This window comes from Chlorocebus sabaeus, chromosome 1 (assembly GCF_047675955.1).
Source record: "Chlorocebus sabaeus isolate Y175 chromosome 1, mChlSab1.0.hap1, whole genome shotgun sequence".
In the NCBI taxonomy this organism is placed as follows: Eukaryota; Metazoa; Chordata; class Mammalia; order Primates; family Cercopithecidae; genus Chlorocebus; species Chlorocebus sabaeus.
Window position 1 is genome coordinate 54723794 of NC_132904.1, and position 21083 is coordinate 54744876.

The window sequence follows — 21083 nt, forward strand, 5'->3', positions numbered from 1 at the left end:
TCCTCATTAGAGCAAAGATATGCCTGTCACCAAGGAAGCCTGATATGATTTGGCTGTGTCCCTATCCAAATCTCATCTTGATTTGTAGTTCTCATAATTCCCATGTGGTGTTGGGGGGGACCCTGTGGGAGAAGAGTCATGGAGGCAGGTCTTTCCTATGATATTCTCATGATAGTGAATAAGTCTCATGAGATCTGATGGTTTTATAAAGGGGAGTTTCCCTGCACAAGTTCTCTTGTCTGCCGCCATGTGAGACATGCCTTTCACCTTCTGCCATGATTGTGAGGCCTCCCCAGCCAAATGGAACTGTGAGTCTATTAAATGCCTTTCTTTTGTAAATTGCCCAGTATCAGGTATGTCTTTATGTTGCTGATAAAGCAACATAAAAATGGACTAATACAGTAAATTAGTACCAGGAGAGTGGGACGCTGCAGTAAAGATACCCCAAAAATGTGGAAGTGACTTTGGAACTGGGTAGTAGGCAGAGGCTGGAACAGTTGGGAGAGCTTAGCAGAAGACAGGAAAATGTGGGATGGTTTGGAACCTCCTAGACTTATTGAATGGCTTTGCCCAAAATGCTGATAGTGATATGGACGATGAAGTTCAGGCTGATGTGGCCTCAAATGGAAATAAGGAACTTATTGGAACTGGAGTAGAAGTGACTCTTATTATGTTTTAGCAAAGAGATTGGTGGCATTTTGCCCCTTCCCTAGAGATTTGTGGAACTTTGAACTTGAGAGAGTTGATTTAGGGTGTGGGAGAAGAAATTTATAAGCAGCAAAGCATTCAAGATGTGACTTGAGTGCTGTTAAAGGCATTTAATTGTGTAAGGGAAGCAGAGCATTAAACATTCAGATAATTTGCAGCCTGACAATGTGATAGAAAGGAAAATTCCATTTTCTAAAGAGAAATTCAAGCAGCTGTAGAAATTTGCATAAGTAATAAGAAGCCAAATGTTAATTTCCAAGGCAATGTGGAAAAGATCTCCAGGGTATGTCAGAGACCTTTGTGGTAGCCCCTTCCATCACAGACCCAGAGGCCTAAGAGGAAAAAATGGTTTACTGGGCCAGGCCCAGGGTCCCACTGCTGTGTGCAGTCTAGGGACTTGGCACCTTGCCTCCTAGCTGCTCTAGCAATGACTGAAAGGGGCCAAGGTACAGCATGGGTTGTGGCTTCAGAGGCAGCAAGCCCCAAGCCTTGGCAGCTTCCACATGGTGTTGAGCCTGTGGGTGCACACAAGTCAAGAACTGAGGTTTGGGAACCTCCGCCTAGATCTCAGAAGATACATGGAAATGCCTGGATGTCCAGGAACAAGGTTGCTGCTGGGGCGGGGTTCTCAGGAAGAACTTCTGCTAGGGCAGTGCAAAAGGGAAATGTGGGGTTGAAGCCCCCATACAGAGTCCCCACTGGGCTGCTGCCTAGTGGAGCTGTGAGAAGAGGGCCACCATCCTCCAGACCCTGTAATGGTAGATCCACCGACAGCTTGACTGTGTGCCTGGAAAAGACACAGACACTCAACAGCAGCCTGTGAAAGCAGTCAGGAGGGAGGCTGTACCCTGCAAAGCCACAGGGGCAGAGCTGCTCAAGACCATACAACTTACTTCTTGCATCCCTGTGACCTGGATGTGAGACCTGGAGTCAAAGGAGATCATTTTGGAGCTTTAACATTTGACTGCCCCGCTGGATTTTGGACTTGCATGGTGCCTGTAACCCCTTTGTTTTGGCCAATTTCTCACATTTGGAATGGCTGTATTTACCCAATGCCTGTATCCCCATTTTATCTAGGAAGTAATAAACTTGCTTTTGATTTTACAGGCTCATAGGCAGAAAGGACTTGCCTTGTCTTGGATGAGACTTTGGACTGTGGACTTCCGCATTAATGCTGACATGAGTTAAGACTTTGGGGGACTGTTGGGAAGGCATGACTGGTTTTGAAATGTGAGGACATGAGGTTTGGAGGGGGCCAGGGCAGAATGATATGGTTTGGCTGTGCCACATCCTAATTTCATCTTGAATTGTAGCTCTCACAATTGACATGTGTTGTCATGGGAGGGACCCAGTAGGAGGTAATTGAATCATGGGGGCAGGTCTTTCCTGTGCTGTTCTAGTGATAGTGAATAAGTCTCATGAGGTCTGATGGTTTTATAAAGGGGAGTTTCCCTGCACAAGTTCTCTTCTCTTGTCTGCCACCATGTGAGACATGCCTTTCACCTTCTACCATGATTGTGAGGCCTCCCCAGCCACGTGGAACTGTGAGTCTATTAAATGCCTTTCTTTTGTAAATTGCCCAGTCTTGGGTATCTCTTTATCAGCACCATAAAATCGGACTAATACTAAGTCTAAGGAATTTAGAAGCTTTATGTAAGATGCTCCTATCATTGCTATCAGTCAGGGGTTTTAGGAGTTCTGTGTCAGGAACCAAGGTCAAAGACCAAATATTAGAACAAAAGATGCTCTTAGGACCCCTGTCAGTCACGAAATTACCAGAGTTTTAGGAACTTTGTGTTAAAACCAGGGGCAGAAACCAAATATATTTGGTTTGTTCCATTGACCACTAGGTCAGTGGAACAGAACAGCAAACCCAGAAATAGCCTATCCAATTACAGCCACCTGGCTTTTGACAAAGGTACAAAAACAATTCAAAGGAAAAGAATAATATTCTTCAGAAGTGGGGCCAGTGCGATTGGATATCCATAGACAAAAACATAGACCAAAAAAAAAAAAAAAATCTTGACCTAAGACTCACAGTGGTACCAAAGTAACCCAAAATGGATAATAGATTGAAGTTCAAAATGTAAACTATAAAACTTTTAGGAGAAAACATAGAGCATCTTTGGGAACTAAAGCTTGGTGAAGAGTTCTTAGACATGACACAAAAAACATGATCTATAAAAAATTGCTAAATTGGAATGTATTAAGAACCTTTGCTGTGCTAAATACCCTGTAATGAGAATGAAAAGACTAGGATAAAATATTGGCAAACCACTATCTGACAAAAGACTTGTATATAGAATATATAAAGAACTCTCTAGACCGGGTGTGGTGGCTCATGCCTGTAATCCCAGCACTTTGGGAGGCCGAGGCAGGTGGATCACCTGAGGTCTGGAGTTTGAGACCAGTCTCCAGCCTGACCAACATGGAGAAACGCTGTCTTTACTAAAAATACAAAAATTAGCCAAATGTGGTGGTGCATACCTGTAGTCCCAGCTACTTGGGAGGCTGAGGCAGGAGAATCGCTTGAACCCAGGAGGTGGAGGTTGCGGTGAGCCAAGATCACGGCATTGCATTCCAGCCTGGGCAACAAGAGCAAAACTCCGTATCCAAAAAAAAAGGGGGGAAAAAAAAAATATATATATATATATATATATATATATATATAAAAAGAACTCTCAAATCACAATCTTTTTTAAAAACAACAGTAAACAACAGTTCATTTAGAAAATGGTCAAAAGACACAAAAAGGTATTTTGCAACAAAGGATTTAGGGTGGGAGGAATCTACTTAAGCCCGGGAGGTCAAAGCTGCAGTGAGCCCTGATCATGCCACTGTACCCCAGCCTGGGCGACAGAGCCAGACCCTATCTTAAAAAAAAAAAATTAGTGGCAATATTAAATGTTGGCAAGGAACAGCCACTGGAGTTGGCAAGGATATGGTAATACAGTCTCTCACATATTGCTGGTAGGAGTTGTAAAATAGTATAGTTGCTCTGGAAAATGGTTTAGCAATTTCTTAAAATGCTAACTATACACTTAACCATATGACTTAGCAGTTGTACTCTTGGGAGTTTCTCCTAGAGAAATTAAAATTTATTTCTGCACAGAAACCCATACATGGTTTTATTTTCAATGGACCAAAATTGGAAACAACTGAAATGTCCTACAATAGTAGGAATGATTAAACTGTGGTACATCTGTACTATGGTATATCTCTTAGCAATATAAAGTAATGAACTATTGATACCCTCAAAAATTTGGACAGATCTCAGTCAGGAGCATTATGTAAGTGAAAAAAATCAGTCTCAAAAGGACACATAGTGTATGATTCAATTTATATAGCATTCTCAAAACAACAAAATTGTAGAGGTCATCGACAAATTAATGGTAGTCATGGGATTTTTGTGGGGGCGGGGTTGGGTGAAACTATAAAAGGTGTGGCATGAGGAAACTCTTTATAGTGGTAGAATAGTTTTTATTGATTGTGATTGTGATTACACAAATCTATGCGTGTGATAAAATGGCATAGAACTATATACACATTGTACCAATGTGATTTTTCTGGTTTTGACATTTTATTATAGTTATATAAGAAATAACCATGAGGGGAATTGAGTAAAGAGTACAGGGGACCTCATTGTATTGCCTTGTAACTTGATGAATTTCTGTAATTTAAAGATAAAAACTAGAAAAATTGTTTAAGGGTGTATTGTTAAGAGTGTTAAGAGGTCTATTCTTTTTTTTTTTTTCTTTTGAAATGGTTTCTTGCTCTGTCGCCCAGGCTGGGGTACAGTGGTGCGATCTTGGCTCACTGCAACCTCTACCTCCTGCGTTCAAGTGATTCTCCTGCCTCAGCCTCCCAAGTAGCTGGGACTACAAGTATCCACCACCACACCCGGCTAATTTTTTGTATTTTTACTAGAGATGGGGTTTCACCATGGCAGCCAGGATAGTCTCAATCTCCTGATCTTGTGATCTGCCCGCCTCGGCCTCCCAAAGTGCTGGTATTACAGGCATGAGCCGCCGTGCCCAGTGAGATGTATTAAAATTTAAGACTACTTTAAGTTTTCCAGTCCCTTTTTGGTTTTTTCTTTTTTAATACTTTGAGATTGGGGTCACCTTCTTTCACTCAGACTGGAGTGCAGTGGCATGATCTTGGCTCACTGCAGTCTTGACCTCCTGGGCTCAAATGAGCTTCCCACCTCAGCTTCCCAAGTAGCTGAGATTACAGGTATGCACCACCATACCGCATTAATGTTTGTTTGTTTGTTTGTTTGTTTGTTTGTTTTTTAGAGATGGGGGTCTCGCAATGTTGCCCTGGCTGATCTTGAACTCCTGGCCTCAAGCAACCCTCCTGCCTGGGCCTCCCAAACTGCTGTGATTACTGCCTTTTTATTATATTTGATTAAAGATACTGTCTCTAGGTAAAAAATTTAGAGGCATAATTAATATTTATAAGATAGTTTTTGGGAAAACCATTTTGGTTTACTTCCCAGAAGATTAGAAACTGAATAATTCTTATGTCTGTGTACAAACCCTATTAGAAGTTAGATGATTCCCAACTAATTGCTTTCAACAAAAGTAAAGGAGGATCTAATTAGGTGTGAGCTGATATAAGAGAGCACCTGCCTTACTTATAATTTATTTTTTAGTTTTCTCACTTCTTAAGCCTTGATATATAGCTGTTGATTCTTTTGAAGAAAGGTGAGAAAAATGGCCGGGTGCAGTGGCTCATGCCTGTAATCCCAGCAGTCTGGGAGGCCGAGGTGGGCAGATCACCTGAGGTCAGGAGTTCGAGACCAGCCTGACCAACATGACGAAACCCCGACTCTACTAAAAATACAAAAATTAACTGGGTGTGGTGCTACATGCCATAATCCCAGCTACTTGGGAGGTTGAGGCAGGAGAATTGCTTGAACTTGGGAGGTCGAGGTTGCAATGAGCTAAGATTGCACCACTGCACTCCAGTCTGATGGAGCAAGACTCTGTCACAAAAAAAAAAAAGAAAAAAAAAAAAGGGGGAGAGAAAATTGCATGCAAATAACAAAACCATTTTTCTCAATGCTTCTTATCACCAAGAAAATAGTAACAAAGGAGTAAGAAATAGTATTTCATGGGAAACATGACTCTTTTAGCCTGTAGTCAACTTGTTTGGATACTATCTGCATTGGTGCAGGTGGAAAGGAATTCCTGTTTTGATAGCTGAATGGAACTAGGTAAGAAAACAAGCAGGAAAATAAACATGTATTCATATAAAATTATTAGCAAATGTAGTTTGAAAGAAAACAAACTTATTTCCCCTACATGTTTTAAACAGATGAAATGTTTACAGTTCTCTAAGTTCACTCTCTTTTATTTTGTTGAGCATTCTTTTTTCTACAAATTGAGTTTATAAATTAATAAAACTGCCAAAGTGTACTGTTTCTCATTTTCAGTCTAAACAGCAGTATTTTCTTTAGGACTTCGAAGTTAGTACTGTAGTTTCATCTAATGCCAGAGTCATCAGAGTTTTTAACCAGTGTGTAATGTACAACTACAGATTATTTTTCTTTATCTAGCGTATGTTCTTGGGATTAGACCATGTTGTAAAATAGGCAGGGACTGAAACAGATTGATATTCTATGGTTACCTTTGTAAAAAATGTAATTTCTGCTTTTGCTGTTCAAGAAGGCAGAATCATCTTTTCTTACAGGGAAAAGAGGAAGAGGAGTTGTTGTTAGTAATGTAAGCATCTGTGTTTGAATTTTACAAAATATTAGCTTTTTGATTAATTTATTCAGTAGTTATTTGAATGCCAAATTTGTGTGCAGTATATTTCTCCCAACTTCTGTGTTGGGTGCTGTCTATATGGTAATAGGTAAAACTGATAAAATGCCTGACTTCATGAAGGTAGTGTAGTTAGGAAGACGACTAAAGAACTGGCAAACAAACAAGTGTGTGTTTAATCATATTATTTTCTCAAGTTTGTCACCAGTGTGCTGTAGAGTCACCAAAATCGAGTTTCACTTCTCAGAAATTTGCTAAACATCATTTATGCTAAATAGTATCAGGCACTTCTAATAGTAATACTGAATGCTAACCTTTATTGAGTGCTTATGTTCTTTTAACATTCATTATTTTATGTAATGCTCGTGTAATGTTATAAAGTATAGATACTTTTATTCTTGCCATTTTGCAAGTGAGAAAAAAGAGACTCAGAGATCAAGTAACTTGCCTAACCTCATAACTTGCTTAGCCTCGTAATTTGCATAGCCTATTTAGTGGTAGAACTGGTTTTTGTATTGAGTTAGTAATAGCAGATCTTGAGCTCTTAACCACTGTGTATTCTGTTCTGTATTATTTAGCACTGTGTTAGGCCATGTAGTGATATAAAAGAAACATGACCAAAATCCCTATCTCTTAAGGTGCTTTCGGTCTTATTCCAGTAAAGACAATATATTTAACTGTTAGATGATGTTAATAGATAAAATTCTAAAAGTATAGTCAAGTGACATACTTTGACACAAAAGGATTTTTGGATAGAAAATAGAGATAGAGAACCATCAAGTAGAATTATTGGGAAAGACTCCATGGAGGAGAACTGACCCTTAGAAGATGGTTAAGATAACGATATAGATGGGGAGGTGGACTGCGGAGGCAATGGAGGGTTGTTGATGAGATAACAGCAATAGGAAAGGATGCATTGCAGGAATTAGCATAACTCTTTTAGAAGGTTGTGAGGATAAGACCAGCCTAACAGAGGAAACAGTTTTGCCCATTCATTCTTTAAACTTTGAGAGCCAGATACTTTGTCAGTAAATAGTAAAGCATAATATGTGAAAAACATTTCAAACTAATTATGTAGGATCTTCAATTCCAGGTAGTAAGGAATCTGTATTTATTTAATTTTTAAAATTATGATAAAATATGCATACACATAAAATTTACCATTTTAAGTGTTTTAAGTGTACCATTCAGAGGCATTAAGTGCATTCACATTGTTGTGCAGCTATTGTTGCTATTCATCTCCAGAACTTTTCCTTCATCTGAAACGGAAACACTGTATTCATTTTTTAAAATACTCTCAATTTCCCTTTGCCTCCAACTCCTGGTAATCTCTGTTCCCTTGTATGTCTCTATGATTTGCCTGTTTTAGGTACCCCTTATAAGTGGAATCATGCAATTATTTGACCTTTTGTGTCTTATTTCACTTAGTGTAATGACATCAAGGGTTATCCATGGTATAGCAAGTATCAGAATTTCTTTCCTTTTTAAACATGAATAATATCCTGATATATGATTATAGTACATTTTGTTTAACCTATTCATCCGTTGATAGACAGTTGGATTACTTTCACTTTTTGACTATTGTGAATAGTACGGCCATGAGCATGGATAGACAAGTATCTGTTTGAATTTCTGGTGTCAGTTCTTTTGGATATATACCCAGAAGTAAAATTGTTGGATTGTATGAAAATCCAACAATTTTTCAGTATCTATTTACTAAATACTAGTGTTTAATTTTTCAGTGTCTATTTACTAAATATAATATTTTATTCCCACTTGTTTAATGTTGCTTACATCTATTCTTTTTCATTCCTGCATGTATTATATATTATAGCTAGACCAGATTACAGATTATATGCTCCGTATTTTCCAGCCTTCTGTGGCTGTAGTCATCTGACTTGTTCCCTTTGCCTTCCTCTTTCCTTCTTGCTCTGTCTACATGTTGACCGTTTATCAAGATCTAAATACCATTCCTTTGATACATAATGGAATCAAATAGTGATAGTAAATTAGAAAACCAAAATATAATTTATAATGAAACTCAAAAGATGAACAAATTAGGTATACCCTAAAGAAGCCTAAGAAAAAAGAGAAAGAAAACAGTAATATACAACATTAGGGTTGAGAAAAGCAGTATAATCACAGATTTAGATAATACCAAAAATAATAAAACATTTTGTGCAGTTTTAAACATACATAGTTATTAATCTAGATGAGACAAATACATTTTAAAATAAAATATAAAGTATCAGAATGAAACTTAAGAAGAGAGAGAAAACCTGAACAAACTGATAACAATGGATGAAGTGAAAAGAACTGTTAATAACCAAGTAACCAAGACTCACATCACCAGTAAATAAGTCATGTGGATAGAATGTACCTCCTAATATGATGCAATGAGAAGATCACTTCACCTTTGTGGTATCCTTCCCTAAATCTGTAACACAGTCTAGGCATGAGAACACAGAAAATAAACCCAGATTTTGGAACATTCTGCAAAATTTCTGACTCATACTTTTTAAAATTGCCAAGTTTATGGGAAAAAAAGAAAAGGTTGAGAAATTATCACAGAGCAGAGGAGAATGATTAAAGAGTCACGGTGCTAAATGCAGTATGGTGTCCTGGAAGAGAAAAGGACATTAGTGGAAACACTGGGGAAATCTGGATAGAGTCTGTAGCTTAATTAATAGTGTTACACTAATGCTAACTTCTTAGTTCAAACAACTGTACCCTGTCTCTAAGATGTTAATATAGGGGGATGCTGGGTGAAGGGTATATAAGGACTCTATTCTATATTTACAGTTTTCTTTAAATCTCGAGTTGTTAAAGATCACACACACACACACACACACACACACACACACACAAGGCAGCAGGCTATGTAGTTTTATAGACTTACTGCCCTTTCTAGTGTCGTTCATTAACAAGTAACTGAAAATTCTTAAATTACTATTAAAACTATTTCAAAATATTAAAAATATAGAAAGCATTTCACTGTATTATATGAAGGTGGCATTACTTCAGTACAAAAAAAACTTAATGAAGATACCAAAAAAGAGAAAATATGGATGCAAAAATCCTAAGCAAAGTATTAGAAAATTGAATCTCGTAGTCTGTTGAGAGAGTAATATGCTGTGTAGTTTTCATTCGAGATGTACAGTATGTTTCATTGTAATGAAATGTGTCAATATAATTCATTACATATTGAAAGAGTAAAACTGCATAATCATACTATTCATGGTAAAATTCTAAGTAGAATTTTGTTTTTGTTTTTGTTTTTGAGACAGAGTCTTGCTCTTGTCGCCCAGGCTGGCTTGCAGTAGCAAGATCTTGGCTCACTGCAACCTCCACCTCCCGGGTTCAAGCAATTCTCCTCCTGCCTCAGCCTCCTGAGTAGCTGGGATTACAGGCGCCTGCCACCATGCCTGGCTAATTTTTGTACTTTTAGTAGAGATGAGGTTTCACCATGTTGGTCAGGCTGGTCTCCAACTCCTGACCTCAGGTAGTCCGTCCACCTCGGCCTCCCAAAGTGCTGGGATTATAGGTGTGAACCACCGCGCCCGGCCAGAAAATTTTTTTAATCTGTGGAAAATAGATGAGTGTGTGTGTGTGTGTGTGTGTATATATATATATTATTCACAGTGCAGAGATGGAGGTGACCTTCCTCAGTTAATGAGAAAGCCCAGGTAATTTAAAGGAATAACATTGGTAGATCTATCTACAAATAAATTAAATGTCAGGTAATTTTCATACATTAGAAAAATGACTCTCATGAAAATATAGAATGAACATGTGTCAAAAACTTAGGAACCAGTAAGATGATAAAACTTGATATTAGAGCATTTGAATAATAGAGACTTATATAGTCCACCTTTCCAGGACAATTGAAAAATGATGCCTTCAGAATAATAGTGATTAGATACAAATTTGGTTAATTTTCTAAAAAGTTATAAAACTGTAACCTTTGGATTTATGCTTTCTCTAGGACAGAAATGTACAAGTTACATGGAACTTCACCGTGTCTAGACTCTAATCAGATAGAGTAAGTAGGCAGGTTAACAGTTTTCTAGTATGCCACTGGAAGGATAAATTTTCTTAATATTAGTGTACTGTGGTAGACATTGTCAACCAAGTTAAAAGATAAAAAGGTTGATTACCTTGATCAAAAAGCACCTTAGAACTTAATAGTAAAACTAAACAACAACAACAAAAAAATACAAACTGTCAGTTCACTGAAGAAGTACCTATTACCAGAAACCATGAGAAGCTGCCTCCAATCTCAGTCATAATTTTTAAAAGGCAATCTAAAATAAAAGTGAATGAAGATTTTGGCTATCAGATTGGCCAAACTATAAAATGTTTCTATAACTATTAGTTAGGCTGTTCATATTCACACTTTAATAGTGAGGTTCTAATTTGTTATAAGCATATTCATTGGTGTTTCTTGGAATAGCAAAATACTGAAACCCTTCTCAGTAGTCTTGATGTTAGGTAAATACACCATGTTTTAGAAGTGTAGAAAAGAATGAGATTGTTAAGTGAGAAAAGCAAGATGTGGACAAATGTACATTTTTATTTTAAAAAGCTATTGCATGTGTATGTTTATACCCAGGTCTGAATAATATAGACAATAAAGCTTATTTATGTTAGTGGAAGTAAGGAAAATATTTTTTTTTTTTTTGTAAGGAAGACTTTATAGTCAAGACTGGGGGGAGAGAGATTAAACTTGACTCTGAATACAACAGGAACTAGTGGAGATCTATAACCATTAGGCACTGTTAGAAAGTAGATTTCTCTCACTTTTTTCAAGTAGGGATAAGTGATTTTAATTTTTGTATTTTTAGAAAGAGTTTAAAAAATATAAATACAAAAACTTAAATATCACATTCTCTTGGTAGATTTCTTATTGTTGGGATTTATAAAACTACCCAGATAACAGGGAAATCCTTCCGTTTTTCCTAGTAATTTTAAAGACAGATAAAGTAGAACAAGTGATTAGAGTATATAGTACCTCAAAGTGTCTGTCAGAAATAAACTACTTAGAGAGGAGGAATGAATATTTTGTACTCAAATAAATTGCAAGTATTTGTGAGCTGAACCCTATGTTTCCCTTCTTATTCCAGTTTCTGTTTGTCGAACTCTTCCTCCCTGACTTTCTCTTTCATAGATGAGCACATGGATTCATTTGGTTTTGTAGTGTTTTGTGACACTCTAACTAACCCTGATGTTTCCTTCAGTAGGGAAAATCAGAAGGGTTTTCTATAGTTGAGCCAGGTGATTGGAGTGATGAAACCAAGCAGGGAGAGGTAAAGCCAAAGTAAGAACTGCCTGTGTGGGTGACTCATGAATTGGTTGAGGTTTGAATAGCTTTTGGCAGAAAGCAGAAGAAAAACGGAGACAAGGTATGGGTGTGTATGTGTGTGTGTAACTACACGCTGTACAAGCTATACATATTTCTGAGAGCACATACTAACATAATTTAACCTTTGATGACTAAGGCTATTATATAGAGTTTCAATTCTTGTAATCTACTCTAGTAAATGATGCATACAAGTAATATGTAAGTGTGTAGTTATGAAGGGCTGACCTAGCCTACTGTGCGTGCTGAGACTCCCATGTCTCCATCTTCACCCCCAGTGTAAATGCATTTGTTATAAATTGCAAAATGACTTAGTTGAATTTGCTAGAATTATGGGTAAACTAATAGTATCTAATAACTGAGTGAGTGTCAAATGATTCTCCTATGAGGAAAATCAAGTACCTTTTAATAAAGATTTATGATATCTAATTTTAGTTTTTTATAGTTTGCTTGTTTGGCCTACTTTTAGGACCGTGGCTGTGTGCCACATAATTGAGGGTGTTGAACAAGTGAGATGTTGGAAAAGTCTCATAATTCAAATATTAAGCAAGTTTTTAGGGCCTGTTCTGAGTTCTAGCTGTACACTCTAAATACATAAATATACAGTAGTCCTCACTTATCTGAGGGGTATATATTCCACGACTCCCAGCCTGAAACTGTGGACAGTACCCACTTGATTGCCATCAGTTGGAATACATTTTTATTCCTGTCTTCCACCCACAAATTTAATGCCTTTTTCATCTTAACTAAACACTCACTATACACTGTAGCTGTAACTTTGGCAGCTTGAGATGTGATAGCAAAACTAGCAGGAATTTCTTTTTCCTTCTTCACAATGTCATGGGTAGATGATTTATTCTTACCATAGATCATAGCAGCCTAAGCATATGATTTTTTTCTTTCCTTATTCACTTGAGAATTCACTTTTACCCTTAAAGGAAGCACTTTATGGCTTCTCTTTGGCATATCTGAATTGCCAGCATCACTACTCTTGTACTTTGGGCCCATTATTAAGTAAAATAAGGGTTACTTGAACACAAACCCTGTAATACTTCAGCAGTCATCACAACCAAGGTGATACTGAGTAACAGGTGGGCAGATAGCATACACATTGTGGATTCACTGGACAAAGGAGTGATTTATGTCCAAAGCTGGATGGAGCGGTGGCAGATTTCATCACACTGTGCAGAATGGCATGAAATTTAAAACTTATGAATTATTTATTTCTAGAATTTTCCATTTAATATTTTCAGATCTGAAGGCACAGAAAATGAAACTGTGGGTAAAAGACGACAACTGTAATTTATTCTGCAGGTTCCCAAGTAAATGCTTGGCTTGTACAAAAGCATATTTTTATATTAATGTCGGTTGTTTTTGTTTCTAAAAATCGTCAGTCTTAGGTGAAATAGGGGATCAGCTACTAGTCATATTTAAAATTGGCTGTGAGAATACCAGCCCTGCATACCTCTACCTCGTAGCTAAATCTTAAGGCTTTATCCCATCCTCCTTACCATGTGGTGGTGGGAGGAGGATATATCTTTCCTTTAACAGTGTTAAGACTTTATACATAAATGTCCCTGGGAGAAATAAAAAATGTTCCTCAAGTTATATTAAATCCTTTGTTAAAAGCAGAATTGAATTGAAAGAATATAGAAAAAGGAGAGATTGGAGAGATTTCAAAGAGGGAAGCAGGCTGTCTTAGATGGAAGAAGCAAACCAGTCTTACTTGAAAGTTTTGTCTATCATCTAATTGTATTTCAACAATTACCTCTCTATGCATTATCTTCTGAGTGCTGATCCCATATTTCTGACTGGATATTATTATGTGGATGTTTCTTAACATCACTAATCATTAGAGAAATGCAAATTAAAACCACAATGAGATGCCACACCACACCCATTAGGTTGGATACTATTTAAAAAACAAGCAAACAACCAAAAAAAAAAAAAAAAAGCAGGCTGGGCGTGGTGGCTCAAGCTTGTAATCCCAGCACTTTGGGAGGCTGAGGCCAGGATCACCTGAGGTCAGGAGTTCGAGACCAACCTGACCAACATAGTGAAACCCCATCTGTGCCAAAAATATAAAAAATTAGCCGGGCATGGCCGGGCACAGTAGCTCACATCTGTAATCCCAGCACTTTGGGAGGCCAAGGCAGGTAGATCACAAGGTCAGGAGTTCGAGACCAGCCTGATCAACATGGTGAAACCCTGTCTCTACTAAAAATGCAAAAATTAACTGGGCATGGTGGTGCACGCCTGTAATCCCAGCTACTCAGGAGGCTGAAGCAGGAGATTCTCTTGAACCCAGGAGGCAGAGGTTGCAGTGAGCCGAGATCACGCCGCTGCACTCCAGCCTGGGTGACAGAGCAAGACTGTCTCAAAAAACAGAAAAAAAACCAAATAGAAAACAACAAGTGTTAATGAGGATGTGGATTAAATTAGACCCTTTTGCCCTATTAGCGGAAATGTAACATGTTACAGCCATTGTGGGAAACAGTATGAAGGGTCCTTAAAAAATTAAAAATAAAATTAGAAAAATATATTTACTATATGATCCAACAATTCCACTTTTGGGTGTACTTCCAGAAGAGCTTCAAGGAGAATTGCAAAGATATTTGCACACCCATATTCGTGGCAGCATTATTCACTGCAGCTAAGAAGTAGAAGCAACCCATATGTCTATCAGTGGTTGAATAAAGAAAATGTGGTGTATACATTCAATTGAATATTACCCAACCTTAAAAAAGAAGAAAATCCTATTACATAATATAACATAAATAAACCATAAGAACGTTATGCTGTGTGAAACAAGCCAGTCATGAAAAGACAGATACTTAATAATTTCATTTATAACAGGTCTCTGAAGTAGTCAAATTCATAGAATCAGGAAGTAGAATGGAATTGCCAGGGGCTAAGGGAAGGGAAAATGGGGAGTTGTTCAGTGGAGTTTCAGTTTTTCAGGATGAAAAAGTTCTAGAGATCTGTTGCACAACAACGTACATCTAGTTAACACTACTGAACTATACATTTACAAATGGATAAGATGGTAAATTTTATGTTTTTACCACAATTTAAAAATTTAAAATATTGATTCTAAGGCCTGACTGCCAAGGTATTCTGATTTATACAATTTGAGATGGAGTCTTGGTATTGCAAAATTTAAAAAGCCTCCCAGGTTGATTCCACAGCACAGAGTTGAGAAACACTGAAATAAACATAAAAACATAAGTAATTGTAACCACAAGGTACTAGGTAGGTGATTTTTTTTATGACCCTATAAGTAATTTTATTCCAGGAGATTAAACATTCTTTGGTTCACATACTGTCAGACTCCAATTTACTAAGCAATTATTAATTTAGCCATCAGAGTTTAAATCAGAGAATCATTTTAATAAATGAAGAAATATGTGGAAACAGATATGTCAGATTCTCTTATCAATGATTTTGACCAGTGTGTACAAGATAACAGCATTATCACTTGGTTAAGAACTTTTGGCCCGCTTTGCAGACGCTGCCGCTGAGGAAAGTCCTGTACTACTAGCCATGGTCAACCCTACCGTGTTCTTCGACATTGCCGTTGACGGCGAGCCCTTGGGCCGCGTCTCCTTCGAGCTGTTTGCAGACAAGGTTCCAAAGACAGCAGAAAATTTTCGTGCTCTGAGCACTGGAGAGAAAGGATCTGGTTATAAGGGTTCCTGCTTTCACAGAATTATTCCAGGGTTTATGTGTCAGGGTGGTGACTTCACACGCCATAATGGCACTGGTGGCAAGTCCATCTATGGGGAGAAATTTGAAGATGAGAGCTTCATCCTAAAGCATACAGGTCCTGGCATCCTGTCCATGGCAAATGCTGGACCCAACACAAATTGTTCCCAGTTTTTCATCTGCACTGCCAAGTCTGAGTGGTTGGATGGCAAGCATGTGGTCTTTGGCAAAGTGAAAGAAGGCATGAATATTGTGGAGGCCATGGAGCGCTTTGGGTCCAGGAATGGCAAGACCAGCAAGAAGATCACCATTGCTGACTGTGGACAACTCGAATAAGTTTGACTTGTGTTTTATCTTAACCACCAGACCATTCCTTCTGTAGCTCAGGAGAGCACCCCTCCACCCCATTTGGTCGCAGTATCCTAGAATCTTTGTGCTCTCGCTGCAGTTCCCTTTGGGTTCCATGTTTTCCTTGTTCTCTCCCATGCCTAGCTGGATTGCAGAGTTAAGTTTATGATTATGAAATAAAAACTAAGTAACAATTAAAAAAAAAAAACTTTTGAATCTATTTTTGACCTTGCAGTGACCTGTGTATAGTTAAACATTTATTTAACTTAAACTTTTGCTTTGGGAGATTAAGTACAGTTCAACTGGAATAGTGTTTGTTGCTTATGCCTTTATTGTTTTTATCTGTATATATCTTTAAATTTTTTCTGGATTTTTCCAGAAAAATTGTCTCTACTTTGTTCTTCATACTTGTATTTACTCATGAGAATCATAAATGGTAAATATAGTCCTTGGGAAAAACAAGCGGAACAGGGAGTACTGAGACAAGTTTTATCATATAAAGTTTTAGAAAACATGGTACAAATTGGACACTTAGACACTAAGTGGCAGACTTAGTAAAATATATTAATTAATAATATAACTACCATTTAAATATTCTGAGTATGGAATTTCCACCTTAAATATTTGATCCTATAAAACTATTTTTTTCAAACATTGTTCTATCCTGAGCGTTGCAAAATATCTACTGGCAGGATATGAACTTGGAACAGCAGATTGTTCTTTTTATAGTAGCCTTTTTCCTGCAGATGTGACTTTAACAGAGGAAGATGCTGAGTGTTTTTTTTTGTTGTTTGTTTGTTTGTTTAGTTTTGTTGGTTTTTTTTTTTTCTTCCTTCCGGTACTTCAGGTAATCAGCAGAAGTAAAGACAATAGTTATTTGCTAAATGAACCCTAGTTAATTTAGAGATAGAGGGTGTATACCATTTAAAAATGTTTGAGATTTTCTAAAGTTCTTTTTAAATTGCTTATTTTCTTTGAAATTCCTCTAGGGAAATTTTAGAAATTTTAACTCATTCAATTATGTCATCTCTGATTTTGGGGAGAGCAGGTACATTTAATCCATCTTCTAAAATTGGAGTTGGAAAATTGATGGTAGCAATTTTTACATCTGATTATCACATGACATTAGAAAGAGGATATATGGTACAACCAAATATTATTATAGAATTTAAATTCTTTGTAAATATTTTCTGCTTACATATGTTAGAAACGTGTACCTTCTGGCTATATTTTAAAATTTAATATTAAGCCAGGATTAAATTTCTTTGGGCGAAACTTGATAATATTCTTTGTAATTTTAAAATAAAGATTAATACCCTGGTGAATTTGACCCAGACTTACCTACATATGTGTATGCTTATGGATCTTATTCTGCCTGACACTTGACTTTTTGCATTTTTTCTTTGTTGTACTTTAGTCCCTGTTGTAATCTGGAATGCAAAAAGAACTTCCGGGAAGGATATAAGTATTACTTTAAAAATGTACAAATAGGAATCGAGTCATCAGTCAGTGACTAAGGATAGCTGAACTCAATTTGCTGATGTTTAAATTGTCTAATGTCCTGTCTTTCAGAGAGAACAACATTTGGCCTTCAATATCTGGGATTGTGGGTGAGGTGAAAGGAAAGGTGAATTCTAATAATGAATCAAGGCAGGAACTGAAGGAGGCTTTGTTTGTTTCTTTAACTTGTTTTGTAATAAGATCAGTTGTTTCAGTGAATAACCAAGTTGTAGTGACATGAAGAATTGCACGTTGCTTGTGAGATGCAGAATGACATAGAAACTGCCAAAATTCTTTTCATTTATCATGAATTCCAGAAAAAGAACTTTTGACCAGAAGTATCACATTCTTTGTTTTAACAAAAAACGAAACAGTATTAATTCTTTAGAGAATACAGCATTCCAATTTTACTTGAAATCCCAAATGGAGTCATATTGCATAAGTATAATCAGACCAAAAAAAACCCCAACAACATGGAAATAGCACCCAAGAGAGACTCTTAAGACTGCTTTCCCAAGTTCAAATATGTCTTGTGTCTCTAAGCAAATCCATAATTAATCCTCCCCATCTCCCCTGCTCTCAATCATCACACCTAATTTGTATTGATGTGAACTTACACTTGAAAGTTCATAAACTTTCAGTCTCATCAGGAAAGAGGAATGTCAGTGGATTAACATGCAATAAACAGAAATGTGTAATGGGCCCCATTTGTGATTTTAATTTTTATATTAAGCTAGCTGAAAAGCAAAATAGGACACAGGATTTGATACCTATCTTTTGTTTTGCTCCTTTCTTCATGTATCAGTACTATGGAAGTAAAAGGTCACTAACCTGGGTTTTTGACTAGCTTGAAATATTTAACTATTTGATCTGGGCACTTCACTTAATTTCTCTGAAATTTAGTTTTCTGTCTTTACAATCTCTTTTCTTTTTAATAGAATTTCCTCTAATGAAAAAGAGAAATGATCAATAATGTTTTCCATATTCAACATAAATTTGGAAAAAGTAATAGTTTTGAAACAAAGAATAGACAAATGCCATGGATAACTTACATCATAATGACTCTGACTATAAATAGGAGCTCAAAATGATGTAGATTAAGACTTGAATGGGCCTGAAGGCTGGGCAGGGTTTTTCCTGCTAGTAAGAGGATGACACAGGAAGTGAGGACCAAGGCAGAGTTGTAAGCAAGATGGGTACTTACTTAAAGAGACTGATCTGACTAAAGCGGAGAGCTCATGGAGAATTGTGGAGGAAAAAAAGACAATTAAAATTGCATAAATTGATGAAGCCAGGTAATAGAGGGCCTTGAAAGTTGTGTAGAGGTTTATATTTGAATTAGGAAGCAATTAGAAACCATTATAGATTCTTGAACAGGGAAATAATATGACAAATGCAATGTTTTAGAAAAATAATATATCAATTATTTTTGAAAAATTTAGAAGAGAATATCTTGATTTTTTTCTGATGCATAAATCCTCTCCTGGCATTGTAATTCAGCAACCAGTTCTTAAAGACTTCATGTTTTCCACTATATTTAATTAAATGCCTTACCTGGTATATGACAGTCAACTTTATATGTATAGTCTTACTTTCTGTTTCAGAACAGTATCACAGTATAATCTTTTTAGAAAATTAGACAACCAGGGATTAAATTAATTACAATTCAGTCACAATGACATACAAATGCAAGTACCTCAACCAAAGTATTCAGATAAACAAATATATATATTTTCTTTTTTTCTTTTTGAGAGGGGGTCTCACTCTGTCACCCAGGCAGGAGTGCAGTGGCTTGATTTCCGCTCGCTGCAAGCTCCCCCTCCCGGATTCACACCATTCTCCTGCCTCAGCCTCCTGAGTAGCTGGGATTTCAGGTGCCCACTATCACGCCTGGCTAATTTTTTTGGTATTTTTTTTTAGTAGAGATGGGGTTTCACCGTGTTAGCCAGGATGGTCTCAATCTCCTGACCTCATAATCCGCCCACCTCGGCCTCCCAAAGTACTGAGATTACAGGCCTGAGCCACCACCGCCTTCTGCCCAAATAAACAAGTATTTTATGTGCACAATTGTGTTTACAGTAGTATTATAACTTACTTTTCTACCTGATCATCAGAAAGTTTCCTTTGATATTAATTGAAAGAGATACATCCTGATTGTAGAAACATTAAAGTGTGAAAGGTATTTTTTAGGTTTGAGGTTATATAGTGTTTTCATGATGTCTATAGCATTATGTGTCTCGTAGATTAGGAGTGCTGATTAGTGTTATATGTTAATAATTGAAGAAGTAAAATAGGTGGAAAGAGTTGCAGGATTTAGTATCTAGAATTTAGCAGAAAACAAGAAAGAATAATTACCAATGTGAGAATATCAAATATGTGTACTCCAGATGAACAGTAAGTGGGAATGTAGTATATTTCTGTGTATGCACATGAGACAGTAGGTTTGGATCTCAGATCTTCATGTCTCAAATGGAATTAGTAAACCATGCCCTTTCTTCCCAAGATGGTTGCCAGGAATACATGGAATACACCATTTTTTGAATTTACTTAAAGGATTATATAAACTCTTAGCATACAACTTGAATGTATTTAATATCATTTTTATCACGATTACTTCTAAAAATACATAGCAATATATTGTAGTCCTTTATTAAAAAGATGATTTATAAAAAAGGTTAGAACTGCCAGTACTTGGGATAGTAGTATACATATCTGGTATGATTTGAATATATTGTTCAGAGAAAAACATCTAAAGGAACATTAAATTGTCCACCGAGGCCAGGAATTTCATTAACAATGATGAAGTCATTCATATCAAAATCAAAAATACTGTAAAATAAGCAAAAAATTATGCGTAAGTAAACAATTCCTACAAACTTGAGTTGCATATGAACGAACCTCTTTCCCATATCCCTGGTTGGAACTAATAAGAGCTGCTGGAGCCTGGCAGAAGCAAATGTCCAAATGCAACTGCCCTGTAGATGGGTTTCTGTAGCTCCAGGCACACCAGGCTCCCACAGAATAAACTGACCTTTGCTGACGGTTATAGAAATTATAAACCACAGGAGAAAACAAACCATCAGGTGAAAGAATGTGCAGACATAAGTAAGATAATAAACACAGCAAGAACCGGAGATAACCTCAAAGAGACTGTGAAACAAATTTGTTTGAAATGATTATAGACAAAAAGGACAATAGGATCATAATGGAAAACCTGTGCAATACAGAAAGAACAGGAAGATTTGAAAGAGGTCAAACAATACGTAGAAATGAAGGCATAACAGTAATTGAAATTAACTATTCACAATAGCAAAGACTTGGAATCAACCCAAATGTCCATCAGTGACAGACTGGATTAAGAAAATGTGGCACATATACACCATGGAATACTATGCAGCCATAAAAAAGGATGAGTTTGTGTCCTTTGTAGGGACATGGATGCAGCTGGAAACCATCATTCTTAGCAAACTATCACAAGAACAGAAAACCAAACACCGCATGTTCTCACTCATAGGTGGGAACTGAACAATGAGATCACTTGGACTCGGGAAGGGGAACATCACACACCGGGGCCTATCATGGGGAGGGGGGAGGGGGGAGGGATTGCATTGGGAGTTATACCTGATGTAAATGACGAGTTGATGGGTGCAGCACAGCAACATGGCACAAGTATACATATGTAACAAACCTGC

The 21083-nt window shown here is 37.0% G+C and overlaps 1 protein-coding gene and 1 pseudogene across 9 annotated transcripts in view; both read left to right on the top strand.

Moving 5' to 3' along the window:
• The window catches only part of SBF2 (SET binding factor 2), a 519305-nt gene that overhangs the window by 140159 nt on the left and 358063 nt on the right, over nt 1-21083 (top strand). The window lies entirely within an intron of this gene.
• LOC103240409 (peptidyl-prolyl cis-trans isomerase A pseudogene) lies at nt 15367-16092 on the top strand (annotated as a pseudogene).